We start from the raw sequence: 24391 nt of genomic DNA, 5'->3' as shown, positions 1-24391 counted from the left end.
CCCGAAGTACAAGCTGCGGTCATCCAGCTGGCGGAAGACGCCGCCAGGGTCCATGGGCTCCTGGCCGCCGTCTGACGAAGCGCCCACCCGGAACCCCCCTCTCGGGTGGTTACGCTCAGCAAAGATGACAAATAAAGTTTTATCTCTCTCTCTCTCTCTCTCTCTCTCTCTCTCTCTCTCTCTCTCTCTCTCTCTCTCTCTCTCTCTCTCCTGTCGGCAGTCTCCTCCGCCAATCTCCTAAGCCAGCAGTGAAGACGCCAGGAGCACTGATGGTGATCATTTTGTCTGCTGTCAGTTCGCACGTTGTACAGACGTAGACGACAGCCGTAGTTAGGAATATTACAGCTGGTATGCGTCGACGATGGCAAAGGCGACATTATCTTCGTTTTGTGTCCACCGAACGACCACGCGAGCGACCAGGCGAGCCACACCATGATCTTTCGACATCTAAGCCTAGATATCTGCGGTGTAAAGAAAAAATGTATGCTATCTACTATCCCTTTAACCCCCGCTGACTTTTTTGCAACGTCGTGCCATGAACAACTTTAACTTTCGCTCCCGATGAAGTTTCGAACCGTTGAAAATAACGGCCTACCCGCTAGGGCGTCGCACTGGTGTCAGTAGCAAGAGAAATTGTTAGAAATGTCATCCAGTTCCCCATAGATTACATCTGTATAGTTTTTAGGGCGTTCAGTGTACATGCAAGACCGAATCAAACAAAGAAACAAAGTACTCGAAACAAAATACAACAGCGTGAAAAAGGCTCTTGAAGAGGCGTCAGCACGTCGAACTGAGCCAAGTTGTCAATATATGAGTGCTGCTGTGGTGCACTTCAGAAACTGTTGGTCTAAAGCATCCACCCGAACGACAATCGGCAAAACAATTTTAACAGTTCTTGCTGTTTGCCTGTGAAGTTTCGAACAATGTGTCTGCCGCTGGACAAAAGGTACTCCCTTTTATCAGCTGCTTTCTGAATCCTGGCACCCTGCGAGGACGCGGAAGCAAATGGCGTTAATGTTTACCCGAGACAAACAAGCAGCTCGGCGTTGTCTCCGGAATGTACAGCGTCGCTGATTATGCTCTTTACTAAGAGGCTATCGGAAAGGTTGAGTCCTGGCGTGGTGCACGTTGTGAATGACCCCAGTTCAATGATAGGAGGCGGTAGTGCTGGTGCCTGAGCGATAGGCAACCCAACCCACTGTAGTCGGTTTGCTCCCCATTGTGTGGCCGCACTGCAGGAGAGGCAAAAGAAAAAAAAATGGTGCGCATTTTTCTCCCACCACTTGATGGTTCAACGAAGCCGATCACACTTTGATAGCAGGATTACAACCATTTAGCAGGAAAATCACAAGGGGCAACGGTAGTGTTCATCTTCAGTTGTCGTTAAAGGCAAATTGGTGTTGACCTCCACTCACAGAATCAGTCAATCCGTAGCAGGAAAGTTGGGTAAAGAATAATTTTGGCGGGCACTTCTTCTTTTTTTTTTTTTTTGCGGCCTTGGTGACGAAAGTTCCGCTACTAATCTAGGAGATTAAGACAGTTATTTATGGAAATCCGCGCTGTGAACATTTTTGTACAGTCAACCCAGAGGAGTGCGAGACACAAAACGTAGTTTCTTCTGATTTGTTTTTTAGCATATAATTCTGAGTTACCTTAATGAAACTTGAAAGTACTACAGTCTTATCCTAGCAGAGAGATATGTGCTGTCCATTTCACGGTGGCTTTATTGGAATGCTGCTGGGGTGTCTGAAGTGCGGTGGCTGTAATTTAGTACAGTTGAACCTCGTTATAACGAACGCTTATATAGCGAATTATCGGCTATAGCGAACTAAATGCGAACTTTGGCTCGGCACGTTTCATTTCAATGACACTCATTCTTTTACATCAAAAGTTAAACTGTGAGAGCCTCGCGCACTATCGGATATAACGAAGAAATATCTGACCAGTAGGCTGAGAAGCTACTTGGAAAAACTCCAGGCGTCTGAAGCTGCAGAAGTAGAAAAGGCCCCTTTGTTCGTGAACACTGTGGAAAACTTCATGCTGCTCAGTGCTGTGAATAGCCGCCAGACAAAGATCACATCCTTCCTCGAAAAAATTGGAACGCAGGCCCGTTTTAACAAATGAACTTTGTTCTGTTGTGATGGACCTTTTTCCAGTAGCGCAGTCCTCTTGCGGCGGCCGCTCGAACCACGCTTGGGGGTTATAAAAGGACAGGACCCCCCCTCCCTTTTTTTTCCCCCGTCTGCCCTGCGCAGTTGAGGAACGTCCCAGGCGCCATGCATGGTTCTGGTGGCAGAGAAATTTTTCTATGGCAGCCGTAGCGCCTACCTGTCAGCCGCTTTCAGTACTCAGAAAGCGGAGCAACACATAGCTGGCTCGGCGTTTACAACTGGTCAATCCAATATGGCGTCGTTTTGTTTACATTTTGTGCCCCCAATAATGGCGCATCGGTCGCTGGGAGCGAGAGTAGCGCATGCCCAGAGCGCCATTGGAAAAATTTCCCCGCATTTCCCCGAGGGGAAGAATGGGAAAGTGCGAATGCACGAGTTGAATTTGCGCGGTTCGGTAATGTTCGCGAAAGAGAGATCACACACACACACACAACTACAAAGAAAGAAAGATGCATTTATTCACAGACACCTATTTGTGTTGTCGTTGTACTTGATTGCTAGACCGGATCTCAGCTTTGAAATTTCGTGTCAGTACTCCTTTAAGCGGGTGCATTAGCCCTTCTCACGCCCGATTCCTGGCCAATCCCCCACGTGGGTATGTGCCATGTCAGCGGCCAGGCAGCGCGCGCCCATCTCCCCCCGTTGCCAAGGAAGACGAGGAGATTCCTGGCCAATCCCCCACGTGGGCATGTGCCATGTCAGCGGCCAGGCAGCGCGCGCCCATCTCCCCCCGTTGCCAAGGAAGACGAGGAGCGCGCGCACCCGCAGCTGTTGCTATGTGGACGGACGGCGGTCGCCGGAATTCAGGGTCGCTTATAAAGTGCATTCGCACTTAAAAGGTCCATTTCCCGTTTCATGTTCTGGTTCAATGAGCTTCAAGTGCCACAAGAAGAATGATAAGGGTCACCTTGTTTACAGTAGGTGTGTGCATGAGAGAGAGTGTTGGGTCACGTGACCACAGGTGGGGCATGTGGAGGATTTATTGGTTCTTGTAGCCAATCAATGCTTCATATTAATCTTTTTTATTGCTGCAGTTCCTGTATGTATATATGTATATATATTTGCTGTGTTGCTGCCATGGCCAATCAATGGTTCATATTAATCTTTATTTTTATTGCTACAGTTCCTTTATGTATATATGTATATATATTTGCTGTGTTGCTGCCATTTCCTTAAGAATCTGCCTCACTTCTACGCTTGTACCATCAACCATCACCTTCTGTGGAATTTTTGTACTTGCTCCCCCCTTATGTAATACCCCGCAAAGGGCCCTTAAGGGTATAATAAATGATCATGATGATTAAAATAATCCGTTTTTGTATCAAGGATTTTTGCGGGAGCCGGATTACCGATTGGTTTGACCCGATTTTTAGCTCTCCGGTTACAACGAATATCGGACATAACGAAATAAATTACTGCCCCGATACTACTTCGTTATACCGAGGTTCAACTGTAATGCCTAGCAATCTTTGACGAGTACCCACCCCAGCCCGAAGCGTGTAGCGCCCTGCATTTGCACAAAAAATCCGTAATTGCTGGAGCTAAGCAATTCTTATAAAGTTTCAATGCCGGAGCATTTCTTGTCGTTGATTTTAGTGTTGCTGCGAAGTGTAGGTGAGTCGAACGTTGCTGCAAATGAGGTCCGGACAACGCAACATGGAAGCCAGTCTGGCCCTTCTAAGGTATTGTTCGCGGGTCAGCGCCGAAACTGCGTTCGCCGCTCCGTGGTAATATACTTTAGGTTCATAATATACGTGCATTAGGCCGGCTTGGCTTAAGCTTGCTTGGCTATTCACTATAATGAATCGCTCGCTAAATGGCGCATGTTCCGAAGCTCTGAGGGATTTAACTAAACGCATCATCTGCCTTGCATGGATTCCGGAGGAAGGCAAGATGTTTTATTGCATGTGCGCTTGCGCACGACTTCGTTGCAAGACGAAACCGTCCCAGTGCTTTACCTTCCTCCATGACCACCATCTCGAGCGCCGCACGTTATCATTCATCGTTAGTTGATGAATTTGTTCGTTGTTGGTCCCTGCGACGTCTGCGGAATGGTCACTGCAGCGCCGAAGCCACCCCTGTACAAGGTGTTTTCAGACCATGGCATAAAGAAAACGGGACTGCCACAAAATAGAAAAAAAAAATGAAGAAAAGACTTTGCGCGCTTCATTGGGGGACCGGAATTCAAATACAGAACTTAAATTCTGCACTCCTACGTCGGCGTTCGCGACGGTGTGTACGTGCGCGTAAGAATGGGAGCTGGCTTTGCTTTTCTTACTTCAAGCTTTTGCATGTCATTTACATGAATTATATAATTCACCTAAACATCCAAGCCTTACCCTTTGCTAGGCTAACCTCTCTAGAGTGTTCATAAAAGGCTGCTTTTTTATTCTTCCTCGCTTCCTCTTTCAATTCGTTGAACAATTAAGCTCACCGTTCTCTTTGTCGGTTTCGCCTCTCTCGCACGTTATGGCCGACCGAGGCGCCAGAGCCAGTCCGCCGAGCCCCATGGCCCGCAGGTCTGGGTCACTTGCAGAACCGCTCTGCCAAGTCACGGCCGTCGACGCCGCCGTAGGAGGCGGCGCACCGACCTTTCGCTGCGCCTGCCGCTCACCCGACGACGACGACGACGATGGGACGTCTCAGTCAGCAGGTGCTTGAAAGCGCTGCGACAGGGGCAGGGACGTTTTCTACTCTGTAATTGGGTCGACGACAGGAAAAAAACACCGGAGCGTTCAAAAAAGGTCAGGCAAGAACAAAAATGCCCTCTAATGCAAGGTTAGCAATCACGCACAACAAACGCATCTTGAGCAAGGAAACCCTGAAGCCTGTTCGCCAAGGGGTAGTCGTCTCTTCTTGTGTCGAATAAGACGGATTCCTTCGGCTGCCACGAAATTCCGACCGCCCCGCGCTAAGAGAAACACCAGGCTGCCAAACCAAACATTGAAGTGATAACGTGTTCCGCTTCTCTGTCTACGCCACTTTGCCACAGGGCATGCAAACACTGGGAGAGTTACAGACGTAAAAGCCGACGTATAGGTATAAAGAAATAGAAAAAAGTAAGGAACAGAAGGGGTGTTATGCAGGTGACGTAAGGAACATTAGAATACTGTAGAGGCCTGTTTTAATTCAGAAAGGTCAAAATGGCAGAGGACACCATGCGTACTCTGGACAATGTCGGGAGGAAGGCATGTGCGATGCTCTGTAGCCGCTATGTGAGGGGCACGGGCTCCGTTCCAATGCAGCTAAGCATGCACATATGTCGAATCAAATTGTTTCGACTTTAGCTCATGTGAGCTTTATTTTGATCGGGTTAGCTTTCTTTGCGAGGACGTCATAGCGCCCCCACGGCTTTCCGTTTTCGTTCAGAGCAAATGAAGCGCAGCTAGTGCTGCCCACAATATGTTTCGTGCTAGCTGACCTAGTAAGCACACAAGCAAAGGCTTTGCTGTACGCTAGCGAGCAAGCGGAGCTAGTAAGAACACAAAATGCTGCATGCATTATAAGCATTTCATTAAAATATCAAAGTGTGAATGTTTGGAAGGATATCATATATAAACACAGTGGTCGAAAGTAAGGTGATTTAATTAAACAGACGGAAACTAGGGTAAACACGTAAAACGAGCACCTTTGCCAAAGTTTCGTTTTCATTTAACGGGATGGTTAAGATCGAAAAGGTTCGTAGAAGAACCTTGAACAGCGTTTAGTTTAAGCAACGACTATTTGGCCATAGTTCACTGTTCATAGCAGCCCCGTATTTCCCAGCATGACATTTACAGGCATTGAATCCAAGGAGTATTTTTAATTAACAGAGATCTGCCAAAGTAACATTTTGTTATAATATCTCCGTCAGGATAAAAAAACGTTGACATATAGTGGCAGGACAACTTGGTATGCCATCTCGGCACGCCCATGAAACCCCTCGTTTTGGACACCGTAGTTGCGGAGGTATTTTCGCAAGTTCCCGTGTTCGAAATCCGGTCTGAAACATCGACAACAAAATGCCCACGTCAAAATAACTTGTTGACGTTCACCAAGAACCCGTGCTTCGCTTGTAAGTAAAGACCGTTCGACAGGGTGTGGCCTGCAAGTTTTGTCCTGTTTCTCCGCATACTGAACGTCCCCTCTTCTCCATACACGCGCCATGCCACATTTCTCTCCTCCTCCCATATACCCCAAGATTCTCAGAGAAACGGCCCCAGAAGGTTGCCTTTATCTTCGTCTGGTGGTTCAAAGCATGCTTTTAAAAGCACGGCTGTCTTCTACGCTATCTGTCTGGGCGAAAATTCCCTGCACCGTTTAAAGAGCTCACATGTGTTTGTCGCATCTCAAAACCGGAACACTGGGAGTGCGTGCGGCTGCAGGTTTTAGTGCTAATGCGTGACTTCGGGTCGAGGAGACACTGGCCAGGAGAGAGGACACCCGAATAAGACCGGCGACAATCGTTCGCAACCTTACATGCAACATTGAATCTTCTGGGCTGGCGGCGGGCCGCAGTGACAAACGCTAGTTTTCCGTGGAACGAAAGCGATAGCCCGGTGCTCGAGGGTATCTCGCCGTTTGTCTTCTTTCCTGCGCTCTTTTGGAATCCACTTAGGCAGAGCAACAAAACGATAGCATGTTTATCAAGCGAGACGCCAATTCCAGCTTTTCCACGCGACCACTGCATGCATCGGCCGTTGACATTTTCGCGTGCTCAGCGCTTTAAGACAGGATGCAGCGTTCGCGCGCTGCTCACATTTCTCGATTGTTTATGCCTGGTTCTGTTGTGCAAACCATTTGCTTTTAGTCCGTTCGCGGTGTATGCACTATCACGCCGAAACGTTGGACGAGGACCGTAAATACTTACTAGATTGTTGTTTGAACAAAGAAGTTCTGCTACACCTTCTGGATCATGAGCTGATAATTTCTAATTCGCGCTTACTTTGCCTCATCGACCTCACATCAAGGGAACATTTCCTCCGCAGTCTGCAAACATTACGCAGGGGTTGATTGATTGATTGCGGGGTTTAACGCACCGACGCAACGCAGGCGATGAGGCGCGCCGTAGTGGAGGGCTCCGGATGAATTTTGACCACCTGGGGATCTTTATCGTGCGCCGAAATCTCGTACACACGGGCGTTTTTGCTTTTCGCCTCCATCAGAAAAGCGGCCGCCGCGGCCGGGAATCGAACCCGCGACCTTGTGCTCAGTAGCGCAACGCCTTAGCCACTGAGCCACCGCGGCGGGCTATTACGCAGGGGTGCTGTCTCTTAGCGCAGTGCGTACGGAAAGCCAACGTCGGTGTTCTTTCTTGTGTCCCCGTTTTAGGAGCGAAGCCCCTTTAGGGGCTCCGGCTGTCGTCATCTCATGTCGTCGTCGTCTCGTGTCGTCGTAGTATCATGTAGTCACGGTACTAAAACACAGGGACGTTCGTTTTACAACGCCTCGCGCTAGAACACTTCGTGCTTCACAGACACCCGAGTATTAAAGCAAAGCTGTACCCTCCCCACACCCCCGCCCCTAACGGTTTTATCTCCGTGGGCAAAAACGCCAACGCCAAGTCCCCAAGATTACACACTCCATGCATCGCCCCACGCCAGGTTCCACGTTAGTAGAGATGGCCTGGGGTATTTTTTTTGTTTCGCGCTTTATGCCATGTCGAAGAAAAAAGAACTACTGGGGCCCGTCCGGGATTTGAACCCGGGACCTCTCGCACCCAAAGCGAGAATCATACCCCTAGACCAACGGGCCGCTACATCGACGCCCGCTTGCAAGGAAGATGAGGCGGCCGCGCAACGTTTACAAAATCCGGTTTCTAGAGCAGCCACCATTTTCATCGATTCGTGCCTAGAATGCGAATTCTTTATATTCTTGACGACTCCAGATTTAGCGACCGCCGCACTCCTTCCTGCTTCCGTTTCTTGTCGGTGGCGTGCGAAGTTGAGCCACGAGTATTGTCAAGTGGCGGCAGAAGTCGTAAGCGCATATAACCATAGATAACTAATTACCGAACTAATGGCGCGGGTGCATGAGGTATTTGGTGCCGTAAGCCACAAATATAACTACATTGATTTGCTTTGTTTGGGGATATGAATTACCCGCGTAAGAGCGACAGCAACGATTTTCACTTCTTGTTCGCTGAGGGAGTAAAACCTCTCGATGTTTATAAGAAAAAGCAAATTAGCCGTAAAACAGCGACAGTTGTAGGCGCGAACTTTCAGGTAAAATGCCTTGTTTAAAACCATAACGCAAGCCGGAAAATACTGTGGTTTATTGCTGATATTTGGGCCGAGAAAACTTAGGAGATGATGACAATGATTTCTTGAGCTTACACATTCTTTGTACATTTGGTTCGTGCACACTGCACGCCATTTAATGGTTTACTGTGAGGATTAACTATTTTGTTTTGAAATGATGCTAAAATCGACTTGCCATTCTGCCCGTGTGGTAAGGAGGTATAGTATCGGTACCCACCTCCAGCATCACTCCCCAAAATTCGATTCGACGGAGTTTACAATACTTTCTTTGGTCAAATACTTTTTTTTTGTGCCAGCGATGTTTTCCCACTGTATTCCTTTGAATCTTTCGCTAATTGGGATGCTTTAGACAGATTCAGGACTCTCAAGTCTCAGCTTCAGTTTATCGCAGCAGTTTATTGACGTTTTGCATCACACGTTTTTTTTCACAAACGTGTGAAAAAAAAAATCCAATAGTTTATTTCGCGTAAACAGGGAAGCTTCCATATCACGTAAGGTCTTTTTATCAGCAATTGATGCCGCCTTTTTATTGGCAACATTTCTTGTTTTTGCAGAGCATGAAACATTCCGTGACGGATCATTCCGCTGGACGTCGCTCCAAACGCGTCTTTTTGTATCCTCTCTAAGATTTTGTTGTTTCAGGAGGACCGCTTCGCCTTGGTTATACATTTTTGCAGCTATCAATGAACCTCTTCAGCCGCGCTGTCACAGGCAAAAGCCAGTTAAGCAAGCTGCAAGGGTTGATCTCTGCAACTGCGCCAAGTATACGTTTAGACTCGTACTAGTCGTACCAATATCTTCTTTTTGACTCTCAATCGCCGGCATCGTCTGTCGGCGACATAAAAAATTGAAAGTAGTTTCACTGAGGTGAACGCAAGCGGTAGCGCTAGAGCGAGAAGAGCACCACCTTTGTTATTCTTGGTTTCTTGCTTCTTTTATTAGTTCAGTTAGTCACGACTTTGAGGCCATCGGACGCACATTGAGCTTGTCGTTGTTTACGTTGTTGGTCGGCTCAATTAGCGCGACAATGTAGTGTCTAGAAGTACCGTACTATCGTGCGTACAACCCGCCCCTCCATATAACCCGCACTCCCACTTTCCGCCGACGAATAAAAAAATGATCCCCGCGTATTGCCCGCATAATTTATACATAAAGGGATGGAGCAAAGCTACTACTCAACCAACATTACGCATTTGTTTGAGCAAAAGAACTTACCCAGCTGACCACGTAACTAGATGACTTCCCGCATACATTTTTTTCAGGTTGGTATACATTGTTGAGCTGTGTGTGCAAAATAAGCACTTTCAACAAAATAACAGTGGCTTAGTCGCTAGTACTGCTGTAGGGGCATCACGGCCCAACGTGCATTGTGGTGAAGCTGCACCAAAGGAAATACCTCGCGTATAACCTGCACCTCTACTTCACCCCTGAAAGTTTCGCATTTTTGGTGCGGGTTATACGCGCGAAAATACGGTATATACTGGGCCGTATGACGCCACGCTAAGCATTGATATCGGTCGATGTACTTGGCCCGTCCACTCTTCGAACATTGCAAGCCCATAAAGGCGATAGAGGCGAAAGGCGGCCCAAACAAGAAGTGTAAGGCCACACGCCGGAACCCTGCTATGTATAAGCTAACCACTTATTCATAGTGCAGTTCTATGTTCATTCCGCGCAGCTACTGCGCTCTGCGCATACAGCAGACAGTGTGGGTAGCATGGTCACTGATCCAGCCGCCTCTAGTTCCAAAGTAGTCGAAATGCTGGGTGGAGAGGCAACGGCAGGGTAAAGAACAGCAAGCAGACGACGGGCTTGGCACTCTCCCGGCGGGGGCTGCCTAGAAACGTCATTTCTTCTTGCTCACGTAGCATTCTTTCATTCCGTGACCACGATAGACAGGCTTCACACTGACAGGCGCAATCTCTTAGCTGGGAGCGTTATCGCGCTGTCGGGTAATGTAAGGGCTGCATTATGAACGATATGAGTGGGAATGGAAAATTCATGGAGACTGTACATGTAGCGCGGTTCCTTTCCGCTGAGGGATTGGAAGCACGGTCAAAGGCGGTACGGCTGCACAAACATTACACGCGCGGGGCTTGTACATAAGTCATGGGTTGTCTTTGCCGGAGAAGGTACGCCAACAATGACATTTGGCAATTTCAGGTTATGCTAAATTAGAGTATTACCTTCCTGCTTTAAGGCTACAAACACATTCCAGCCCCGCATACAAGCCTCGCCGCACGATTCCTCGGAAAAGAGCAAAAGGATATGGATCCGGTAAAGTGGTCGATTCGTGCCTCCATGCCTGAATGCCGGAGTACTGGAATTGATACGCGCGCAACTCCTCTTGCAGATCACGACAACTGTACATTGTTAAAAATTGAGTTGAAAAACGCAATTAAAATGCAGCTGAAAGGCAGTGCAGCTGCACGTTTAATTGCCTATTCAAACATAAAGGTTGAGTGACTGGTTCCGCAGTAGACCCTTAATTGAAAAAAAAAAGGCAGAGTTTTGCCGGCGTTTACAATCGCCTAGTTGCTTCTCTACAGAGAACGGGGCTGTAATTATTAAAAACCCATTTACATTGCATTTCGCGCGTGGAGCTTCAAGTACCACTTGAGGAGGTTTTGGCCCTTTCTTGGTTTTTACATTTCACTTTTATCTTCTACCTGCCTGCGGCTGCCGCAGCCAAAAATAAATTAATATTTTTTGTTCATTGGTGCTGAAGACGCACTGACTTATCATTCCGCGGTTGTTGAGTGGCTGACTTACCCGCAGCGGTGGCTGAGTGCACTGTAAAAAATTTCTGTAAATTTACAGAGTTTTCACATACAATGTCTGTTGCCGTACAGAAGTTTTCTGTTATGGTTAGTAAACAGAAACCTGTTAGCAGAAAAAACACAAATTTTCTGTTATTTCCTCATCTTGACCAATAACAGGCTTGAAATCGTGAAAATATTGTACTATTAATTTGCATAAAATAGAATAAAATATGAATACTTTTTTTAACGTTTCACAAGAATTTTCTTCATCGTGAAACAGCGCCCGGCCGACGTCGTTTTGTTGCGCTCCTGCAATTTTGAAATGCGGCCCTTTGCAAATGGCCGCCCTGTAGGCAGCAGCATAACGATACAGCGGCAGGCTTCTTTCTTCAATTTTTCATCTTCCCAGGGTGAGTACTAAATTTTAACTATGATTTTAACTATGTCGTGTGGAGGCGGCGCCTAGTTCCTATTTATGCCTCTCTTTTTCGTGCCTGCACTGTTGTTTGTTGGCTTGTTGGATGGAAATAGATTGTTACGAAGTGCCACCCCGTACCATAACGACAAGTCGCCTCGTGGGACAAGAGCGTTGTGCCGTGCCTATGTAGTGACGCTCGCCTTAATATGAGTTTCTTTTTGTTTTTGTTTTGTTTTTTATGAATGTTGTACGCAGACGCGGCCGCCGTACTCTCCGTTTCCTCTCTATTTACCTGCTGATGACCACGAATCAACACCACCTCGCGCGTTGTCTGTGGTTATACATAGGCATTGTCTAGCATGGGTTGCTAAAAGTTCTGTACAGACGAAATGAAATTCGGCGCATCAGATGTCGTTTTCCGTCGTGGAGTTTAGTGCGAAGGTTACGTCTCTGCTTACGGATGTTATAATTACGGGTTCGAGTCCTCCCAAGCTTTCCTCTTTCTTTTTTTCTTTATGCGGCCGTGGCTTACAGCTGTAGATATACTTCACGCCCCGTATGAACAGATCGCTACTGGAAAAAGTTCCATGGGACCTTTTTCCAGTGGCAATCTGCACATGCGCGGGCTGCCGGTCCACCATTCTTGGCAGTTGCCTCGGGTGAAATAAACAAAAGGGTGCCCCCTCAGCTTGCTGCTTGGGGAGCGGCTATGCTTCTTAGGGCTGCACGTTTTTATTTTCTCTTTCCGGGAAGTTCGCAGTGAGTTCGTACATGCATACAAAAAAGGCTTTCAAAAAAAGGGAAAAAATGTTTGAGGCTGACCACTCGGCGAGCACTTGGCTACCTGTGAGGGAGCAAGGAAAATAAAAAAAAATAAAGGAAAGGGGGTGCTTCGGCCACTGCAGATTAGTCACGCGAGCGTGCGCCTGCTACCGTGGCATTAATGTGAGAGGCACTGGTGACAGCTGGGTGTGGGAGGGAGTGCAGGACCAGGATATTTCGCGCAGCGATTCCCCGAAAGCCAAACATTTTTGGGGACGTGCCTTACAGCCAGTTTGATTCGCCGTGGCGGCCGCCTGGAGGGCCGGTACTGGACAAAGGTCCATTCACTCTGTGAGGGCGGTCGGTCTTAATTTTTATTCAGCCGGCCGAACCGCTGCCGCTTAGGCTGAAGCCAAGGCTGATGTAGCCATGGATTTGATAGAGCTACGTAGGATAATCTGCGAATATTAAGAGTGATTAATAATTAACACTAACTGGCTACTCAGTGAGCGGGAGCAGTTTGGCCGTTTGGAAAAAAATCGAGGTTGACTGCTCCCGCTGTGTACAGTGAAGCGGGTAGTGAAGAAATAGAGTGAACTGTATTTATTCATCCCCTTGCAATGTTGGTAGTCTGCTATATATATTTCTTGCATTTGCTCAGGTGGTACGTTTGGATCGCCTCAGTAGCACAAGAAAACGGAATGCAGTTATCAAACACCTGAGTCTAGCTTAACACTTGATTTAAAAAAAACTGGCAGCTATTATTACAGCATGATACCATCCCAAAAACCCTGCAAACGATGTTGTTATGTTGGTGCACATGTATTTTATATGCGGAACGTATGCTGTTCTTGTTGCAGGGTTATTGCAGCCATCAACCCTGACATGGGAGCAAAGAAGGAGAAGTCAAAGCAAAAGCAGCATTTCCTGTTTCCAAATGTCGCATCCCTGATCACTGTGGTGGAAGACCACGAAATCTACTAGGCTCTCCAATTTCCCTGGGAAGCAATGAAGATGTCTCTGATGGACGCGCCTTGCACCAAACGTGCCGCATCCTTGGTTACTTTGCTATTGTATGAATTGACATTTATATGTTCTCTGCTTTTTTGTGATTTCATTAATATGGAAAAGATGTTATGTTCCCTGTCTCACAACACTTCCTCCCTCATTTTTCATTACCGTGGTATTTGCGTTATGTTGCATCTTTCTGCTTCCAGAAAGCGGCAAAAATGTCGGGTTTTATTTTATTGATGTTCTTTTTTTTTTTTGGAAGTAGAAGAAAATGTGTCCCTAGTCCTATCGGAGCTCTCACCGTAGTAGTATTGTACTGTAGTAATAAGAGATGTGAACATTTTGTAGCTTAATGTCACTGCAGAAAAAGTGTTGTCAGTTTAACGTCACTGATTAAGTTCTGTAAATAGTTCATTTTGCCTCAGTGGCGTGTTTGTGGGCATTTCTGAAAGTTGAAGAAAAGGTGATCTTCCTAGTCTAAAACCACCTCTGTCACGGAAAGTCTCCTTTTGTTCACTGTGCCACAATATCGTGAATTGTGTTTTTGTTTTCATACTCATAGATCCTTATATTTGAAATTTTTGATACGTTGTTCGTAACTGAGTTAATTCTTTGTTGCAACAGCCTTAAATTTTATCAGAAAAATAAATAATGTCAATGATACTTTAACCCTGCTTTCTTGTGTGCCTGAGTGGTCACTTTATGCTGTGTACTGTACACCAGTAATTGTGTTGGCAGTTTCAAACAATATGCTACAGGGTGATATTTTATTTTCAAGGTATGATTATTCTCACCCATGAAGCATAAAGCCGCGAAATCAACTGCAGTACTTCCAAGATGTGAAAAAGTAACAGGAAATGTATTTTATGAAGGACCATAACCGAAATTGTGTCAAGGTACTGAATTCTTTTGCTCTGACTTATTTTGCCAGAGATTGATGTCAAAATAAGTCAGAGCAAAACAATTTAACCTTACTTGTTAAATGAGCAAAACAATTAAACCAGAAACGTGAAACAGTACATTATTACAATTTTCGTAAGAAAAAACGATGTATGCACAACACAAATAGTCTATAAAAAAGGTGCCAGTGAAAAACAGAAGGTTCACAGATTTTGTGTGGAGGAAAACACAACCTTAAAAAACAGAAAAAGTATAAAAAAGCAGAAAACTAAAAACGGAAAACAAGGAATTGACATAAATTTTCTGTAGTGAGAAACAGAAAATGCTTGTAAAATAACAGAAACATGAAAAACCGAAAACAGGGAATTGACATAAATTCTCTGTAGTGAGAAACAGAAAATGCTTGTAAAATAACAGAAACATTAAAAACAGAAAACACAACTTTACAGAAAATTTCTGGCAGGACAGCTGCCAGAAAATTTCTGTTTTTTCGAGCAAAAATTTTTTACAGTGTGGTTAAGGCGCTGTGCTGCTGAGCGCAAGGCCGCGGGTTCGACTCCGGACCACGGCGGCCGCTTTTCTGATGGAGGCGAAAAGCGAAAGCGCTCGTGTGTTTGAGATTTCGGCGCGAGTAAAGCTCCTCAGCTAGGTGGTCAAAAGTAATCCGGAGGCCTCCACTACGGCGCGCCTCATCGCTTGCGCTACGTCGGCACGCTAAACCACACGATCGATCAAATCAATCATTCAGTCGTGCTTTGTCGCCTATACACCCAGAGGGTCTCAGCCTAAGTAGATGCCAGCTCGCCCGTTAGCGCGCATGTAACGTGTTGGCAGCGCATGCATCCCTGAAGAGCAGAGTCAACAGTCCAGACCCGGAGTCTGATATCTGAGCTCTGCCCGTCGCGATAACAGCTCCTTGGCCCTTCCTTGTCGCGACCCACGCGTTCGCAGTTCCACGGAACTCAGCCAAGAAGGCAGCCGCGTGTAGACAGCGCCGTTGTCGAATGCGCAACAGCTGCTGCTATCAGCACCCGGCTCTATCCGTCACTTTCCAGACGGACCCTATCAAGTCTCAACCTGGCTCCTTATCTGTGCTTCTTGCTTCGTTTGCAAGACCAGAAGGGCAAGTGGAATCACAGTGGAGGCGTTTGCTTCTCGTTTCTTGTTGGAATCGAATATGCAGATGTTTGCCATCTGGGAAGCAAGCTTGATACATTGTAGGGGTTTAACGCGCTGAAGCTGCCCCTGGATATGCGGCGCGCCGTAGTGAAAGGTTCCGGATTAATTTCGACCTCCGGGGACCCTCAACGTGAGCCTAAATGTCGACGCACGGGTGTTTTTGCTTTTCGCCATCACCTGAAAAAACGGGTCCACCGTGGCCGAGATCAAAAACTCGTCCTCGGTTTCAGCAGCGCAACACGTTAGCTACTGAGCGACAATGGCGGGTAGATGGAATAAATTATAATGTACGTAACTCTACCTTTCTTCTGCGGTGGTAATGTCGCCGTTGTAATTTAAAGCTCACGCTTCTTGCATCTGAGGAAGAGATGGGTGACAACGCAGAACGTGATGACTCGAATACCGTCTCGTACCTCAAGAACGCACGAAATAAACCGGGGTCCAAAATAAACCCGCACAGCAGTCGAACTCATTAGCAGTGTGTTCAGCTTGATTTAACCCTACTTGGCTTCGTAGCGAAGGTTTATGAATGAAACCGCGTTTTCTCTCTTATCAGTCTTTTTTGCAACAGCAACTGCCCAACAAACATGATGATCCAGTTCAAAGTTCGTCGTTCAGACAACATCTCGGATATGTAGCGCCAATCGTGGGAGTTGCTCGACGTGTTTCGAGAAGAGCACCCCGGGGATTCATTGAAGCGTTGGCAGGAATGCTGGAACAGCTGCGCACGCAAAGCAGTCATTTTCAATCCAAATGCATTTGTTTTGTTTGCGTAATCAGCGTTGCACAAGGGAAAAGAGAATGCTGGGAACAGCTTGATGTGCCCTGATTACGCGTGGGCGATTTTGGCAGATAAAGAAATGGGTATGGGCAATCATTCAATGACAATCAGAAACGGGGAAACAAAACGGGGCAGTGACGGCGCGCGTACGGGATAGTTTGGTGGCAATGTAACTAGCATGGCCGTTCGACGCCATGTGCTATGAAAAGTAAACACCAAATGGATGCTTGGGAAGGTGAAAACGGAGGTAAAATACGGCACTTTCTTTTATGAGGAACGCGTCTCGAGACTCTTTGGTGCCACCTCTTACACCTGTATGAAGTAACAACACGCCCGTAGTGCGCATATACACATTCTTACTATACGTAAATGCAATACAGTGCACCTATATAATACACATACATACTTTGCAATGCACCCAGAACACGGTATACGTACACGCAACTGTATACAGTTCAATACATTAACGGGGTCTGTACATACACATTGGTCAACAAGGACGTGCATTCATACAAAAAATGTCCCTAGGTTGTTTTACATGACAGAAAAGGAGAGGTTAACCCTAGATATGAGTGTCGGCCCCTCCTCCTGAAGTATACTTTGTAAGGCTGTTATGAAGTCATGACAAAGTTCACATAGCAGTGCCCCTATCACCAAGACATTCCCTTAGTAGTGGCCACAGATCCTTATGGAAGCAACTCCCTAGCGCAAAGGAGGCTCTGGTTTGGCTTTGTGGATCATCCACGGGTGGCACAGTTTCTGCAAAAACATAGCAGTTCGAGTTTTTTCCGTCAATGGGCGCCACTCAACCCATATCGAGTGTTGAAGGTTAAAAGAGAGAGAGAGAGAATAAACTTTAATTAAATCCAGAAAATGCTTCAGAGAGGCGTCCTCATTCCAGGATGCCTTGAGCTCGGGCCGCGTCGACAGCCCTTTCGATCAGGTGCAGCTGATCTTAGAGGCCGGAGCTGGCCAAGACTGGAAAGTGGATGTTAGGGGGGACAAGCCTCCTTAGCCGGCGTTGCACTTCACCGATTCACTTGACGCCAGGACGTCGAAACACGGCGGGGCGGACGCTCTGCCGTTGCAACACCCCGAGACCTTTATCGTCTAAAAAGGGCGCGATGGAAATGGAAGTTGCCCCAGAAACCGGATTCTGTACACGTTCACGCCAGCCGTTATTTCCCCGTTATCTTGCGCGTCCGTGCGCACGCACAGCGGCCCGTTGGTCTAGGGGTATGATTCTCGCTTTGGGTGCGAGAGGTCCCGGGTTCAAATCCCGGACGGGCCCGTCGTATATTTTTTTCCTACAACAAAGGCGTACAAGGCTCGCGGGATACGAAAAGTCAACCCGCAGCGCCTTTGAACGTATCGTCGAGTGAGTGTCGGCTTAGAATTTGTCGCTACACGTGATTAAACCGTTAACGATCTCCCGAGCATGCACAACACAGAAGTAACGGTGTGAATCCTGACAGTCCTGGAAGTCGGTAAGCATTCGATTGATAGCCGGTGCACTTGTACAGTGCTCGTGTAGCGACACTGTCTTGCGACACGTGGCCTTTAAGTTGAGAAGATGGTACTTCCGAGTCACGATGCGGTTGTCGTGAGGTCGCCGATTCATTTTACAGAGTGCCTGTGAGAATGTTGTTACTAATTCCATTTCGATGAAACCAACTTGTCGTATCAAGCAAAGTGCACTCCGGCGATACACCGGTTGTGCGAGCGAGTACTGACGAGGTCTCGCAAGAAGTAAACTGAGTAACTGAGTACAAAAAAAAATCTTTAAGCGAAACAGCCATTCTGGATGACAAACGATGGGTATGGAAGCCGTCAAGAACACATTTACCGATTTCAAAATTTCATGGTAGTGAGTATAAGACGCAAGCTCGAAATGTGGTTCACATTTCAAATTGTGAAACGTGATTCCAGACAGCTGTCGTAAAAAGCAGCGCCATTTCATTTACGCTATCATTTTCGCTGGCTGAACTATGATGAGACGAAGAAAAAAAACGTTTTGCAACCTCCAGAAACAACACATTAACCGTTAGTCACTGTTTCATTAACCTGGATAGAGCTGGGGTCGTAGTACAGCCAAACAAAGTAAAATTTGTGGATACCATAGCAGATAGCCTTTGATGCCACGAGATGGGTTGATTATACAATTTCTGTACTCACTCAATGGTTGAATTTCCAAGCAGCACAGGCGTTTTAGATTACCTTAAACAGAAATCCGCAGGAACGGTAACCGCGCACTACCGATAAAGAATACAGTTCAGACATCCATCAATTAATCAGAACTGTTACTGCTATATGCCGCACTCCTTCAATTCACTAACAATAGCATGCCGAACGCATCTTAAGCGAACTCAACCTAATCGCCAACTCCTCACGGGGCAGACACCCTGTAAGAAGTTATAAGGCTGATTACACAAAACCTCAAGTTTCCACCACCAACTTACTCGATGTTGCGAGCGACATTGAAACACAGGCTGGAGGGGAGGCTTTGGGGGCTAACGTTAACAGGCACTGATAAACTAAAGCAGCCGCATCCTAATCACGGCGCGAATCAGATGTCCGCTATCCTAGAAACCGGATTCTGCAGATGTATGCCAGCCGCCTCTTTCCGCAAGAGGTTCCGTGCGTGCGTGGACGAACGCACCGGCCCGTTGGTCTAGGGGTATGATTCTCGCTTTGGGTGCGAGAGGTCCCGGGTTCAAATCCCGGACGGGCCCAATGTTTTTCTTTTTCTGCTACGAAAATAAGTATTCCGCGGGCGGGCGTGATGTGAGGGGAACTGGCGTCGTTTCTCAGGCATTTGTTCGCTTTGTCAGGGCAGCTGGCAAGCAAACTGATGGATAAGGGAAGGGCTGCAGAACGCGAAAAGCGTGTCTTCAGACTAGCTTCAATGCCAGTGTGTCTCCCGTCAAGTGACTGGCCACTTCAAACTCTTCCTTGCCTGATAATAGCGCGGCAATCTCACGAGCATGCCGTATACACACAAGTGGTAGCATCGCATGCAGCCACTCCCGAGGTCCGCCGGGTCGCGAGAAGCGTCATGTCTTATCACAGGACGAAATGAAATCCTGGCCGTGTGGAGGCATTTGCCCGTAAGCGCACTCCATTGCGGTACTTGTACGCTCCGTGACCGCCGATCAGGTATAAGCATTGCAGATTGCTCGAGCGTTATGCTTCTTCGCGTGTTTCTTATCAGTTTCGCTGATGCCCCTAGTGTATCTAAAACCGTTCTTGAGAAATATTCCATCTTATCATGCATTTTGCTTCGCATTGAGGAAAGTTGCTCCTTACGTGCCTATACTTATTTCTCAACGCGTCGCTGTCGGCCTAATCGCAGCCTCCTCCGCTGCAGACGAGAGATGACTCACTCATCACTGAGATGAAGGAGCAGAATGATAAGTGCGCAAAAGATAATTCACATAAGAGTCCGTCCGGCTCTCTATTGGTGTGGGAAGATAACGGAGAGAGGAAACGCGTTCCTTTTCCTCATAAGACAGAAGGAATTGGTAAGTGCAGCAGAGTGAAATGACACGTCATGGACGCTGTTGACGAGAGGAATCATTGTCCCCCTCGGACGAGGACAATGATTCCTCTTGTCAGGAGCACAATGATTCCTCTCGTCAGGAATCACCAGGAATCCTTCCTGAGGAGGGGGCCCCTCCTCAGGAAGGACAATGCTAGTCTTCCGCTCCTCAGATAAGTGGACAGCACATTGAGGAGGCTCATGCGCACGTGTTCATGCACCTCTGAACGCACCCGTCGTCGAATTCCGTGTTCTTATCACTGTTCCCCTACCCCCTAAAATATTTTAAATGCTTCAACGTTTCTGTGCTGAATAAACGATCGAACCTGTATGTCCGTCTGCAACGCCTGATATGACGATGAGTTTCATCGTACGATATACTGGAGGTAAATGTTGTCTAGCGTTAGAATCTAGTGCTAGCTCTTATGCGCGAGTCGAACTTCGAACCGTCTGGAAACGCCGGAAAGTGGTCATGCTAGGCGTGGGTCGCGAACGGGCTCTAACGATGCCTGTGTCGGCAAAAACAATATCTTTGTTGTCAAAAGCATATTTGGAGTTGTTTTATCAATACAGGTAGTCATTATTAAGACTTGTAAGCCGGGGTATCTTGACCGCTACATGCAACCCTCGCGGAAATAAGATTGTTGTCTGCGGTGTGCTGTTGAATCTGCCGTGTGTTACTTTGTCTGCTGCCTGGCTTTTTGCCTTATCAAAGCGGCGGCATCCGCCATCATCGTAGCGCTGTCACATCACATGGGCCTATCCCGAATCTAGGACAGTACCTGTGAACGCCAATCCAACGAAAAAAACAGTGGGAAGCCAGGCTGTCCGGCTCGCCCTTGGGAGATCAACGGAGACTGGTCTAGAGGGCCAAAGCTAACGCTACAGAGACGCTGAAACGAGGGCGCCTTTCACGTCGGACGACGAAGATCTATTTTTTGCCATTAGTGATGTTTTTCCTCCTCCTGCTCGCGCGCCGAAAGCTATCCATTCGGGACGACATGACGCTAGGGGGACACTCAAGAGAAATCGATGAGTGAATTGGCCGGCCAATGACGAGCCACAAGAAAGTCGCAGGCCAGGCCAAGCACAGAAAGAACACTTCCCAAGCTTACAACGGCAGCACGCCAGTGCACATAGGGCCAAAATTTGCTCTAGCACATGTCAGTATGAAACTTTATGCCTGCAGCTATTGCCGCTCTCATTCGCTCGCTTAGCTGCTGTGGTGGGTATTCACTACAATGTGTCGGTATTACACAACCCTGTCGGTATTACACAACCCCTCTTGCTGAATATGAAGTACTTGAGCTTAAGAAGTGTTGGAGGGAGTTCATCGAAGTGCCAAGCGCTACAGCATACGAAGAATTGTTCGGGTAGACAATAGTACCCTACACGAACTACGAACTCAACAATAAGAAGCCCTGTTTTCTATGGCGTAGCTGGATTTGGAAGTTTAACTTAATAAAGGAAGCGTCATTTACACAAACTTTTGGACAACGAGTCTTCAATGAATGTACAGATTCGTATGACAGCGTTACCCAGCATAGGGTGTTTTAGTAGTCCTAATCCGAAGCTACCTGTTTCTGGTAGACAAACAGCAGAAAAAAATCTGAACAAATGACTTGCACCTTGCGACGTGACGCGGGTGCCCTGCCATTTTCTGTAGCCCGAAATGCAAAAGCCGGAAAGGAATCAAGCACTCCGATGTGGTGGCTTTTCGGGTTCATTATTAAAGCGAAAACTTTAGGAACTTTAAAATAAAAGCAAGAAATTCTGCAGAAATATACATCCACACTTTTAAAACTTCTCTTATAATGAAGATAAATGATTAGCCACCGCCCTTCGTGCCAAGTAAGCTAATCGTGTTATGGAAATGTAACACCACAAGAGGCACTGACCATTGTTGTGCAGGAATCTTTTCTCACTCTAAGGCGATAAGAACAACGTGTATATGTTTTAATCAGAAATATGATCTACACTACGGCACTCACAACGCGGAACTTCACGCTTGCACTACGTGGTGTATCGCAGTGCAGATCGAACTTTTGAGTCACATCGTGTGTTCAACATCGTCAATCGCCGAAATTTCACTCTTGGTTGCATGGATTGATCAATCGAGTGCATTGCGGTGGTGCAGAATTACGGTATGTGGAGACACAGACGCTTGAACACTTATACAGATACAGAAAATGATTTGCTAGTGTAACTCAAACAAAATAGAAACAAATGTTTCCTATACAACAATAGCGACAAGCAAGGACAAGAGCATGCTTTGAAGAACAGCAAGATGGAAAGTTGGGCGAGTTGGTGTTGCTACATCGAGTATTTTTTTTCTTGGTCAACTTCTTTTTCACGCCTGTTTTCACGACAAGAAGAACAGCAAGCTCTTCTAAAAAACCTCTAGTTGCGAATTCTCTGGTTTGAGAAAGTTGTAACCCACGATTCTTAAAATACTTCTAGGCAGGCTTAGTGTTGTACCAGCTATTATTCCGACCTCGCCCGCCTCCTTTCACACCGCAATCCCATTCCTACTCTTTGCAGAGAGGAACAATCGTGCTTTCGTGCGTGAAGATATACATATTCTTTGCGCTTACCCCTTGACGGCCCAGCCCACACAAACGTGTGGGTCAACAAATTCGTTTACTAAGTGGCACCTGTTTCGGTTTCGGTTTCATAGCCCTCGGTAGTCGCTGCGAACGCTTTCAAGACTCTGTTGGTTTCGGTAGTTCACTCATTTTGCCACAAGGGGGCGAAAAATTGCACATTAAAAACTGCGCTCCAGCCGGCGCGATCATGTTCGCCGCCTTCAAGATGAAAACTGATCATTCTTGCTTATTCTCGTATTTTCTGAATTACAAGCGTAAGACACGACTTGCAGGTTTCGGAAAAACACGATCGGCTAAAAAATACACCCGGTCCCTTCGTGTGCGTTCCGTCATCACGCTTGAAAAATTCCCCCACACAAATGTGTGGGGTGGGCTTTCGTCGCCACGAAAATTTTGCTGGGCGCTACAGGGTGGCGGGCTCGTGCACTGCAGCGCTATCGATAAATAATATTTTCTTGCTTTCTTGGTTTCTCATTTATTCGCGGTTTTGTGCTGCCTCTTTGGTAATGTTTTCTTGCGCATTAACCTTGAACTAGTTCCATAATTACTTGTGATAATAGTATTAATTATTATAATTATATATAGTAATTAAAACTTCATGACTACATATTTTCACGAAATCCTATTTATAATATAATTTATCCTGAAAACAAATGAAACTTATAAATAATGCGTAAAAATGCAGTTTTTCTGCGCCCGATGCCGTTTTTAAGGTATTCTTACTACCGCAGATCTGACGAATAGTAGCCCAGCCCGCACATATGTGTGTGGGTTTGTTTCCTGCGTGAAACACTCTGAGCTTTCCATTGTCACTTGTCGAAGCATCATTAGGAAGGAGTAAACACACAAAGTGTAATAACTTGAGGTCATTTTTTCTAAAATCTTTTTGTTGGGCAGAAAAAGTTTACAGAAAGGCACACATTGCACCTTACTATATAAAATACGGGAAATTTCATTCAGCATTAACGTAAGGGGCTTTGAAGCAGTGAAATGACTATGAAGACAGGCTACAGCCCGGCTACAGAGGGGCTGCCAAGGCCTTCGGCACAGTACGGAAAGGAAGGGAAAGGGCGTACTAGCTTGGTGGTGGATTCGCGATACGGCGACGACTCCGGTTGACATTGGGCCCGTGGTGTCAGTGCCACCGGGATGGTGGCGCAACGAGGCCTGCTCTTATCTTACGCACGGAAGCGGATGAGAGCATAAACGACGTTCGCCGATCTCGAGCGCGCGCCTTGGAGAATGCTGCGTAACACACCATCAAGACGTGCGTCGTAGAGAAAGCGCATTTATTTAGACCTTGACAACAGTGGCGAGATTTATTGCGTTGTAGACTCGTCTCTGTTTAGTTATGTAATTTCTACAATTACTTTCCTTTGCCGACATTATAACCCATGCTGAAACATGCACTTGAATCAGCTGCCGCTGTTCCGAGATCATAAATGTTGAGCAAGGTTAAATCGCCAATAAATTACGTACTGTGTGCCATGCGCACTGCAAGCCGTCCCAGTTACAGAAACTGTAACGGGCTGTAATTAGGCATACTTGTACTGGATAGCCAGGTGAAATTTAAATGTACCTTCAGGTAACCCTTGACCCTTAACTCCCTTATGCGGGAACGCCCAGTGCAAAAACTTTCTCGACGATTACGCTATGGGGTTGTTCCAAGGTGTTCTCCTACCTCTTGTTTTTATGCCGGACATGTGTACAAATGCGAAATATTTTTCTCAGTCCACGATAAACAAAAAAAATCATGAGCCATTCCACTCTGTGAAGGTGGATGACGGCGAAGCTGTCTAGCACACGACACGAGAGGTGCACATAATTTTGAATTTAGGTGCGAATTCATTTATCCTGAACGACTGGTTTATCTTGACAACTATATGAAACTCAGAGTACTGATAGAGTCGTTTTAGCGCCTAAGTGTCATGTAATTTTTGTTTAAAATGTGGGCAAAACAAGTGTTAGATCCGTTTTCTGTAACCGTAGTCTTCCCGTAGATATCAATGCATAGACAGAAGATG

General features: G+C 46.7%; 3 non-coding genes across 3 annotated transcripts; 2 read left to right on the top strand and 1 right to left on the bottom strand.

Moving 5' to 3' along the window:
* Window positions 1-7832: 7832 nt before the first annotated feature.
* Window positions 7833-7904, bottom strand: Trnap-ugg (transfer RNA proline (anticodon UGG)). The gene has a single exon. It is a non-coding gene; the product is annotated as a tRNA-Pro (tRNA).
* Window positions 7905-17442: 9538 nt separating this feature from the next.
* Window positions 17443-17514, top strand: Trnap-ugg (transfer RNA proline (anticodon UGG)). The gene has a single exon. It is a non-coding gene; the product is annotated as a tRNA-Pro (tRNA).
* A 1369-nt stretch (window positions 17515-18883) lies between these two features.
* On the top strand, window positions 18884-18955 carry Trnap-ugg (transfer RNA proline (anticodon UGG)). The gene has a single exon. It is a non-coding gene; the product is annotated as a tRNA-Pro (tRNA).
* The last annotated feature ends 5436 nt before the right edge of the window (window positions 18956-24391 follow it).

The sequence above is a fragment of the Haemaphysalis longicornis genome, unplaced genomic scaffold (assembly GCF_048455015.1).
Source record: "Haemaphysalis longicornis isolate Haplotype H1 unplaced genomic scaffold, Haemaphysalis longicornis Haplotype H1 scaffold_20, whole genome shotgun sequence".
Classification (NCBI taxonomy): Eukaryota; Metazoa; Arthropoda; class Arachnida; order Ixodida; family Ixodidae; genus Haemaphysalis; species Haemaphysalis longicornis.
Note: the sequence above shows the minus strand (reverse complement) of the source record. Positions and strands in the feature narration are given on the sequence as shown.